At 40.7% G+C, this 9591-nt stretch overlaps 1 pseudogene; it reads left to right on the forward strand.

Moving 5' to 3' along the window:
• Positions 1–3764: 3764 nt before the first annotated feature.
• Positions 3765–4243, forward strand: LOC110321042 (annotated as a pseudogene).
• Positions 4244–9591: the final 5348 nt, after the last annotated feature.

Below are 9591 nucleotides of genomic sequence, written 5' to 3' on the forward strand. Positions count from 1 at the left end.
CCCCATCACTGTCTATTGGGTCCTACTTATACTCTCCCCAAACCTCACAAGTCCTCCCATGGGTCTTGCCTCAGCAAACCATCATGTGAGTCTGCACCACCACGTGACACAACCAGAAACTTCCCCTTCAGTAGTTTGTATGAATCATAGCTGGGTAAGACTTTTGCTTAATTCCCTCCTTTGTAAACTTGCCTGGTGCCTCTGGCACCTACTGTAAAACTTAGTCTTCCAGATGGAGGCTGTCAAATCGGCTCCAGATCAGGGGCTTCCTGGTCCTGTGTCTGAAGTGCGTGATGTCTTCAGCAATAGGGGCGTACCTTTTACTTTGGGGGTACTTTACTTTTTTAAGGTATAACCAAGGACAATAGCAATAAGCTGTTACATTTGGGGATTCTCTTACATAACCCTGACTGAAAACTCAAAGTAGGGTTTCTCATGACTGGTGTTAGTTTTGTTGTTGTTGTTGTTGTTGTTGTTGTTGTTGTTGTTAGCTGGTCATTGTCTTTTGGAGGGAGCATTGCAAACCAGATGAGAAATTTTCATTTAAGCTATCTATGTATATTTATACACAAATTTGCATGTATGTCTTTTTAGGGATTTAGACATCCTTACTATTGTATTAACCTCCTCTCTCCTTCTTCTGTATGTATCTCTCTTTCCCTTCTTACGTATGGAACCTCCAGCTAAACGGCAAAAACTTGAATTCTGGGATTATTACTAAGATGTTGAGTTTTATCCACATTCTACTTTCTAGCACGCTGTTGATTACAAAGCAAAGCTCAGCATGTAAACTTAATGTCTGAGATAGAGATGCATTTTGAAAGTCATTATAGCAATTATTAATATTTTAATGCTCACATTCACTTATTACACACATATTAGAAAAGGAAATAAAGCAAACATGTCCCCATCAGAGCTTCTACGTGGACTATATCTCTTTAAAACTATCCCACTTTAAAACCTTTCCCTTATCCTTTTACTTTTTCCATTATTTTGCCTCACAATTGGGCTACTATTTTATAAGAGAATCAGCCAATGGTACTTGACCAATGGTTCATCCCCATGGTGAACCTGACTGGTTATAGAGCCACCTGGGAATCACATCAGGCGTGGCTGTGTGGGTGTTTCCAGACAGGTTTAACTGAAAGGGGGAGACTCACCCTGACCAGAGAAGCACAATTTCAGCCATAGATCCCATACTGAGTAAAAAGAGAGAGAAGAAAAAGCCAGGTGAATACGAGGGTTCATTTCTCTCTGTTCCCTGGTCAGACTGGAAAATGAAGACCCAGTCACACCCTCCTACCACCATACACTCTTCTGTGCCCTCCTCACGATATGGGTTGTATTGTCCCAAACTATGCACTTTAGTCAGAGACTTTGTCACAGCAGAAAAAAAAAACATAAATAATACCATAGTGTTAAGTAGAATGTGAATTCTAGTATTTGAGAGTGTGGGTAACTATCTCCATACATGTACAACTGTACAATTCCTATTCAGATTCTACATTTCTTTGATGATAATCAAAGATTCTAATATCCTAATCCCCGGGGTTTATATCATGCTATGCCACATGGCAAATTAAGTTTACAGATGAAACAACACTGTTAACCTTGAGATAGGAAGAGAGTCATGGATAACATGAGTAAATGCAGTGTAATCTAAAGGATTGTGTGAGTCAAAGATGGAAGACACAGAACAAAGCCAGGAATGGGGAGGTATGGCCATTGTCCCATCTACTTGGAGGCGGAGACAAGAGGCTCTCTGATTCCAGGAGTTTGAAATCAGCCTGTGCAACATAACAAGACTCTCAAAACCATGAGAGGGTAAAGGGAAGCAGAAATGGAGTGGGAGGGAATAAACTCAACAGCATTGTGTGAGGGATTTGACCAGTATGCTTTGAAGAATGGGACTGGGGCTAGAAGCCAAGGAATGCAATAACCCCAGCAGCTGAGAAGAGCAGAGAAATGCATTCTTTCTCCCCTGGTCTCCAGAAGGAATGTAGGCCTGCTTGTGCCTTCTTTTAACTCAGTAAGACTAATGCTGGAATTTGAACCTCCAGAACTTTAAGATGACAAAGTTGCAATGCTTAATCCATTAACTTGCAATAACATAGCATAACAACTGCCAGTGAATATCTACCCATTTGAACACAGTTACTCCCAAAACTTGGTAATGGCAAGCAATGTGTGTATTGTATCTGTGTGTGTGTGTGTGTGTGTGTGTGTGTGTGTGTGTGTGTNTGTGTGTGTGTGTGTGTGTGTGTGTGTGTGTGTGTGTGTCTGTGTCTGTGTGTCTGTGTGTCTGTGTGTGTCTATGTATGTTTTTCTTTCTCCGTGTGTGTGTGTGTGTGTGTGTGTGTGTGTGTGTGTGTGTTGGGAATAGAGGTGACCAACATGTGCCTTCCTCCACCTTCTGGTTCACTCTTCACTTGTTCGGAGACAGGTTCTCACTGACCTGGAGCTTGTTAGGGTGACTAAGCAGAAAGCTCCTCCCTCAAACATCTGTCTAGGAAAAGAAGGCACAGCCGTGTCTTCTGTCCCCACCCCTCTATCATAGGATTGCAGCCACAGGTCAGCAAGCCTGGGTTTTTATGTGGCTGACAAAAATCTCAACTCCTACTTGAGTCCTAGTACTTATGAAATAACATGCTACCAACTGAGCCATGTCCTTGGCCCAGCCAATTACTACCTGAGCTCTCTCCCTAGCCCCAGCCAATTACCAACTAGTAGCTTAGCTGTCTCCCCAGGCCCAGATGATTACTAACTGAGCCATCTCCCCAAGACCAGCCAATGGTTTTCTTTAAATGACCACATCTCACAACTCACTAAAACAAACTTCCAACCGTATTGTTGATGGACAAGTGTATTAATTCCATTTTCTTTACTTATGGCAATGCTTCCAGTTTCTCTAATGGAGATTAACTTATAAAAGTAAGAAAATAGCAATGATCCAAAGGATAACTAAGCAATGGCTAAGTACTCTGCTGCAAAATGTTTGTAGAGATACAAAAAGGAAAGGGATTTTTCAGAGGAAGTATAATTCTGAAGACCCAACATCTAAGTTCACATTATATTTTTAACAATACACATTTTACTCTATTTTTCAAGAAAATACATTCCCATGTACACTGGTGCATTCCTTTATTGTGATAAAAATACCCTGAGAAAAAGCAAGTTAGAAGAAAAGGGAGTTTACTCAGCTTACAATTCCAGATCAAGGTCCATCATTTCAGGGATGTCAAGTCAGCAAGCACCTAGATACATCCACAGCCAAGAGAGGAAAAAAAAGAGAATGTGCACTCTTTGCTGGCCTGCTTCTTCCTTGATTGCTTCTAGGCTTCTCCTTTCTTACACTATTCAGACGCCCTCCCTAAGGAATATTATCAACCGTGATGCTTTGGGTCTCCCCACTCCAATTATCAGTCAAGATAATTCCCTACATACATGCACACAGATCAGTCTTATCCCAACTAGAAGATTCCTCATTGAAACTCTCTTCCAAGGTGTTTCTAGGTTGTATCAAGTTGAAACTTAACAAGCACATCGTATAAATACTCTGATATTATAATCTCCAAAGATTTTTCCATGATCACTTATATACAAATATTTGTATAACTATATAAATAGTTTAAGTTAGAACATTCAACTTTATATGGAATATGTATTTCTGTTTTCATGGCCTGTGTTGGAAAAAATGTTCTTCAAAGCTATTTGAAGAGTTCCTGGCCAAGGGGACCCGGAGAGCCAATGGCCTGTGGATCATCATGCCTTGGTTTTACTGTGACTACTATGATATGAATCTTACCCATGATTCTCTGTCTGTGAGGAAGACACACTGTAGTGGTCAGAAACACAAAGAGAATGTGAAAGACTATTACCAGAAATGGATGGAAGAGCAGGCCCAGAGCCTGATTGACAAAACAACGGCTGCATTTCAACAAGGAAAGATCCCTCCAGCTCCGTTCTCTGCTCCTCTGCTTGCAGAGGCCATGATCCCACCTCACCCCAGTCTCCCGGGTTCTGCTCGGCCTGGCATGATCCCTGCACCCCACATGGGAGGCCCTCCTATGATTCCAATGCTGGGCACCCTCCACCTGGGATGATGCCTGTGGGACCAGCTCCTGGGATGAGACCGCCCATGGGAGGCCACATGCCCATGATGCTCNGGCCTCCAATGATGAGACCTCCCGCCCGCCCTATGATGGTGCCCACACGGCCTGACATGACCCTGCCAGACAGATAAGAACAGAAGCGCTCTTTATCATTTCGTGTTTCTTGTTCTGTTTCAGGAGATCTTGAAGCTGAGCCTTAGTGTTTACTAGATGAATGACAGGGAAACTTCCATTCCACACAGAGAGAATACTTTTGGAGGGGGAAGTGACACATGAAAGGGAGGTTTTCACTTATATTGTGAAATGTGAAAATAAAATCATCAGCTCTTTTAGTTAAAAAAAAAAAGATACAAGCATCCTGTTAAGATGGCAAATAGATATATTTTTATTGATAACTATACACATAATTTGTGGACCGCCAAGGAAAAGACTAATATCAAATAACTAGTTTACAAATGGCCTTGACTCATCAACCCAAATACGTAAACATGAGATTTTGTGACTAATAGAATCCTGACTGTAAATGTTCCCCATTCTCTGAAATTGAATCAATAACCATAATTAGTGTGTCATGCTGTCATGCTAGTGGGATTCTCTCTCTCTCTCTCTCTCTCTCTCTCTCTCTCTCTCTCTCTCTCTCTCTCTCTTTCTCTCTCTCTCTCCCCCTCCCTCCCTCCCTCCCTCCCTCTCTCCCTTCCTCCCTTTCTTTGTTTTATTGTTCATTTTCCTCATTTTCTTGATCAGTCTGCTTCTGCTTTTATTTTTCAGTGATGATTTTTCAACTTTGTTTTAAATTTGCTTGATTTCTTATCTTTAGTCATTTCTCTTTTCAGCTTTGGTTTTTCCTTATCTTTTACATCTTTAGCAGTATGCTTTTTCTAATATGCCTTTAATTGCAATACATTTTGTTTCTTAATTTCTCTCTAATACATTAGGAGGTATTTGTGACAATTTGAGTGTGAAGTGTCATCCCATAGGCTCCTGTGTCTGAAAACTCGGATCCCAGGTACTGGTGCAGGTTTTGAAGGTTATGCATCCTGTAGAAGACAGGGTCTCACTGGAAGAGGTGAGTCACTGCAGTGAGTTTTGGGGTTTAATATTCTGGTTCTTACTGGTTGGCTCTGCTTCTGAACTGTGAACACAATATGGCCACCATCTCATGCTCCTGCCATCATGACTTCCTCACAAGATTGACTGTCCCCCATCTTAATTTCTCTCCCGTAAAACTCAACATGACCTCCACCTTATGCTCCTGATATCATAGCTTCCCCACAATAGTTGGCTCTCACTTTCTTAAGTTCCCTCTCAGGAGTTGCTTCCTGTCAGATTCTTGGTCATGATGATGAAAAAAGTAATTAATACAGTATTCTATGTGTTTCATTGTAAAAGATCTAATCTTCAATGTATGCTTAAGAAGAATGTGTTTTACTTACTAAATAGTGTTGGAATTCCTATATGTATATCTACATTTATATTGCTTTAAAATTAATAATAGCGATTACTTTGATTCTCAGGTTTTGTTAATACCAGTAGTTCAATATCAAGTTATGTTTATCAAAAAAAAAATCATGCTCAGTTCTTATTTTCTCAGTATATCAAAAGCCATCAGCATTTGGTATAAAGTATCACATCTACCAGTTGCATAAATATTCATATTAATTGTCTCAGATTAGACAAAGAATTTTTTCTCAGTATTGGAGAAAATCTAAAATCATAGTCTGGGAATATTAGACTTATTGTTGCTAGAACTTTCTCCCTCATTTGTAGGTGCTTTCTTCCTGTGTCTGAAAATGGTTGTCCTAGGGTCTCCTTTAATAATAACATTAAGTCCATTATTCCCATCATGGTATCTCACCACTGTGACCTCATCCAGTACCAATTATCTCTCAAACCTCATTCCAAGTGATTGCCACATCTAATATTAGCACTTCAGGCTGTGGATTTGAGGGAGATATGGCATTCTGTCTGTAATAAACATTATCATCTTCTTGCTCAATGTCATCCCGTCTTTACAAAGCAATCCCAAAATCCATCCCTGTGATTATTTAGACTAAGCTGTCAACTTCTTTTACTTGCAACCAGTTCATTGTCCACACTGCATACTCATCTTCCTTCTTCCGATCCATTACCCACACTGCACCATCCTCTTCCTTCTTCCAGTCCATTACCCACACTGCATCCTCATCTCTTGTCTCTGTTTTGAACTTATGTTAATTTCTAGTTCCCTACAGATTAATCATCAGACTGTTCATCAAAGCACTGGAGATCCTCCACCTACTCAACATCGTCCTTTATTGTACATAGTCTCCACTCCACCCAAGCAAAAGTTCCAATGATATCTCAAATAAATCACGCCATTCACAATCTGGTACTCTTCACACAGTGCTCTGCATTCAAGAACTGCAGCACCTAGAAAATATGGTAATCCTGCTACATATGCAGCTAGAGACACAAGCTCAGGGGGTACTGGTTAGTTCATATTGTTGTTCCACCTACAGGGTTGCAGCCCCCTTCAGCTCCTTGTGTCTCTAGCTGCATATGTAGCAGAAGATGGCCTAATCGGCCATCACTGGGAAGAGAGGCCCCTTAGTCTTGCAAACTTTATATGACCCAGCACAAGGGAAGGCCTGGGTGGGCCAAGTAGTGAGAGTGGGTAGATAGGGGAGCAGGGGTGGGGGTGGGTATAGGAAACTTTCGGGATAGCATTTGAAATGTAAATAAAGAAAATAATAATAAAAAAATAAAAATGAATAAAATTTTTTAAAAAGAATGAAAAATAAATAAATAAATATTTTTTTAAAAAAAGAAAATATGGTAATCCATTAGACCTTATCCAGACAGAGCATCTCTGAGAGGCCATGCATAGTTCTTCTAAACAGCAAGTCCCTTCTCAGTGGCTCCACATGGGTTGGTTGGTTGGATGGTTGGTTGGTTGGTTTGTTTGTTTGTTTGTTTGAGACAGCATTTCTTTGTACAGCCCTGGCTGTCCTGGAACTCACTTTGTAGACCAGGCCAGCCTCAAACTCAGAAATCCACCTGCCTCTGCCTCTGCCTCCTCCCAGGTGCTGGGATTAAAGGCGTGTGCCACCATGCCCGGCTCTCCACATGGGTTTTTTTTTTTTTTTTAAGATTAATTAATTAATGTGTGTTTAATTAATTAATTAATGTGTGTTTTGCTTGCATTTTCTCTATGCACCATATACACACAGTGCCTGTGGAGACCCAGAAGGTAAAATACCTCAGAATTTGAGGTACAGAGGCTGGAACTGAGCCTGGGTCTTCTACGGGAGCAGCAAGCGCTCTTAACCACTGAGACATCTTTCTAGCCCCAAATTGCATAGATACTTACTATGTTGTCATAACATTAATAACTCTGAATCATGATTACCATTCTATATATTGTTTCATTGAAATACAGAGGTTTTTATGGTCTATGATTTGTGTCAGGCTCTCTCACTGAAGGCAAATATCAACTATATTTCAAATCTTCCTGCTAATCAGAACAAAATACATAGGATATGTAAAGGGATATCCTAGTGGGCTGGCACTCAAATTTAATCCCAGCATATGGAAGGCAGAGGCAGGAGGATCTCTGTGTATTTAAGGCCAGCCTGGTCTACAAGGTGAGATCCAGGACAGCCAGAGCTACACAGTGAGATCCTGTCTCAAAACAAGTGTATTTCTCTGTTTTCTTATTTTTAGTCAAGAAAATGATAATTGCAGAGAGAGAGAGAGAGAGAGAGAGAGAGAGAGAGAGAGAGAGAGAGAGAGAACTATATTTAAACCAGAGGCTTACTCTAACGCTGGCTTTATTTGTATGATATACCTAGATGGAATCAAATATCCCACCAAGGGGGAGGAGTGAAAATTGTGAAGACTATTCTAACAAATTGCCATAAAATTGAGAGCTTGAAACAATAAGAAATGTATTGTCAAATGTCTAAAGACAAGTTGTCTGAACTCTGTGTCAATGAGTTTTAAAGAGAGATCACAGCATCGGAACTCCCCTCCCAAAAGGACTCAGAAGGACAAAGTGACCTTTTTTGCCTTTCAACTTCTGGTAGCTTCTAGAATTTTTTCTGTGTGGCCACACTTACCCAAACTCTGCCTTTGTGGCCATATTCCCTCCTCATATGTGCGTTCCTTATGAATCTCCTCCCTATCACTCATATGAATGTGTGGGATAACATGCAATGGCTTCCTGGACAACCCAGGATAACCAACCATCTCTAGTTCACTAAACACAACTGCAAAGACATTTTGTTCTTATAAGATAGTATTTAAAAGATTCAAGGATCCAGATATTACATCTTTGAATGTGATTTTTCAGCCTAATAAAATCTCCAATTAACAGACAAAAATAGGAACAGGTGCCATCACTTAAAATAGAAGGCTAAAAGTCCAAAATTCTGTCCCTCCACAAAAATAATAAATATTCCATCCAAAACCACCACAGTTCCTTGGTTTGAAGACGAGAATCTAGTTTTTTTAAAAGTGCAAGCAAGGGGCTGTTTAATGAAAACAGAAGCTCTGATGCTTCCATGTTTAAGGAACTCTGGCAAATTAGTGGCTAATAAAACAAAGGCTGCCACACTCATGCACAAAGAAGGACACAGCAGTGACAAGATTGTAGGCATAAATTTTTTTCCAACCTACTTTTAATAGGGGTTCAACCTCTCCTCTAGTCCATCACCCAGCAGAGATAGTGAAAGAGAAAAGTTATTAGGATATGGAGGGAGTGGACCTGTTCAGCAGGACCTATTCTTTGGGGGTGAGTTCGAAATTCTTTCTCTGCATTTCAGTCCTGCAGCAAACACCAAATACAACTCAGCAGCTGCAGACCAGTCCTCTAGGCAGGCAGACACCAGGCACAAACAAACAACTGTAGTTCAATCCTGAAGAAACTGCTAAGCTCACCAACCAGCCTGAGGTGAGGCCACTGAAGTTACGAGCTGCTGCAGGAACCTCACAAGCAGTACTTGGATGAGTTTTATTGGTGACATTATGACAAGTTGAGTTCGACAAAGCTATGTAAGATGAACCAATACATGTGTGCCTTTAGTGAAGAATATTGAGGCGGAGCAAAACAAACCAAAGCTCAGTGCTCACCTCCCACTGTCTGCGTGGCACATTTATACTCCTTCATCAAGTGTCCTTTCACATGTCTGTTGTATCCAAACATCCTTTCACCTGTGTCTACTTCAGGAAAACATTCTTTTCTATGTCTGCTTTATGTGTGCCCCAGAAAAACATATTTGAACTATCTAACTTTCCAAAGAAACTAGAAGTTCCACTTCACAAGACTGAGTGTGAGAATCAACAGACAACACCAGCACCCAGAGGGGGACGGATCTTCAGGGTCATCAGGTTGCATGGTTAAGAGATTGTCTTTTATGCACTCACTGATAAGCAGATATTAGCACAGAAACTTAGAATACCCAAGATACATTTTGCAAAACACAGGAAAACCAAGAAGGAT

This window comes from Mus pahari, chromosome 4 (genome assembly GCF_900095145.1).
Source record: "Mus pahari chromosome 4, PAHARI_EIJ_v1.1, whole genome shotgun sequence".
NCBI lineage: Eukaryota > Metazoa > Chordata > Mammalia > Rodentia > Muridae > Mus > Mus pahari.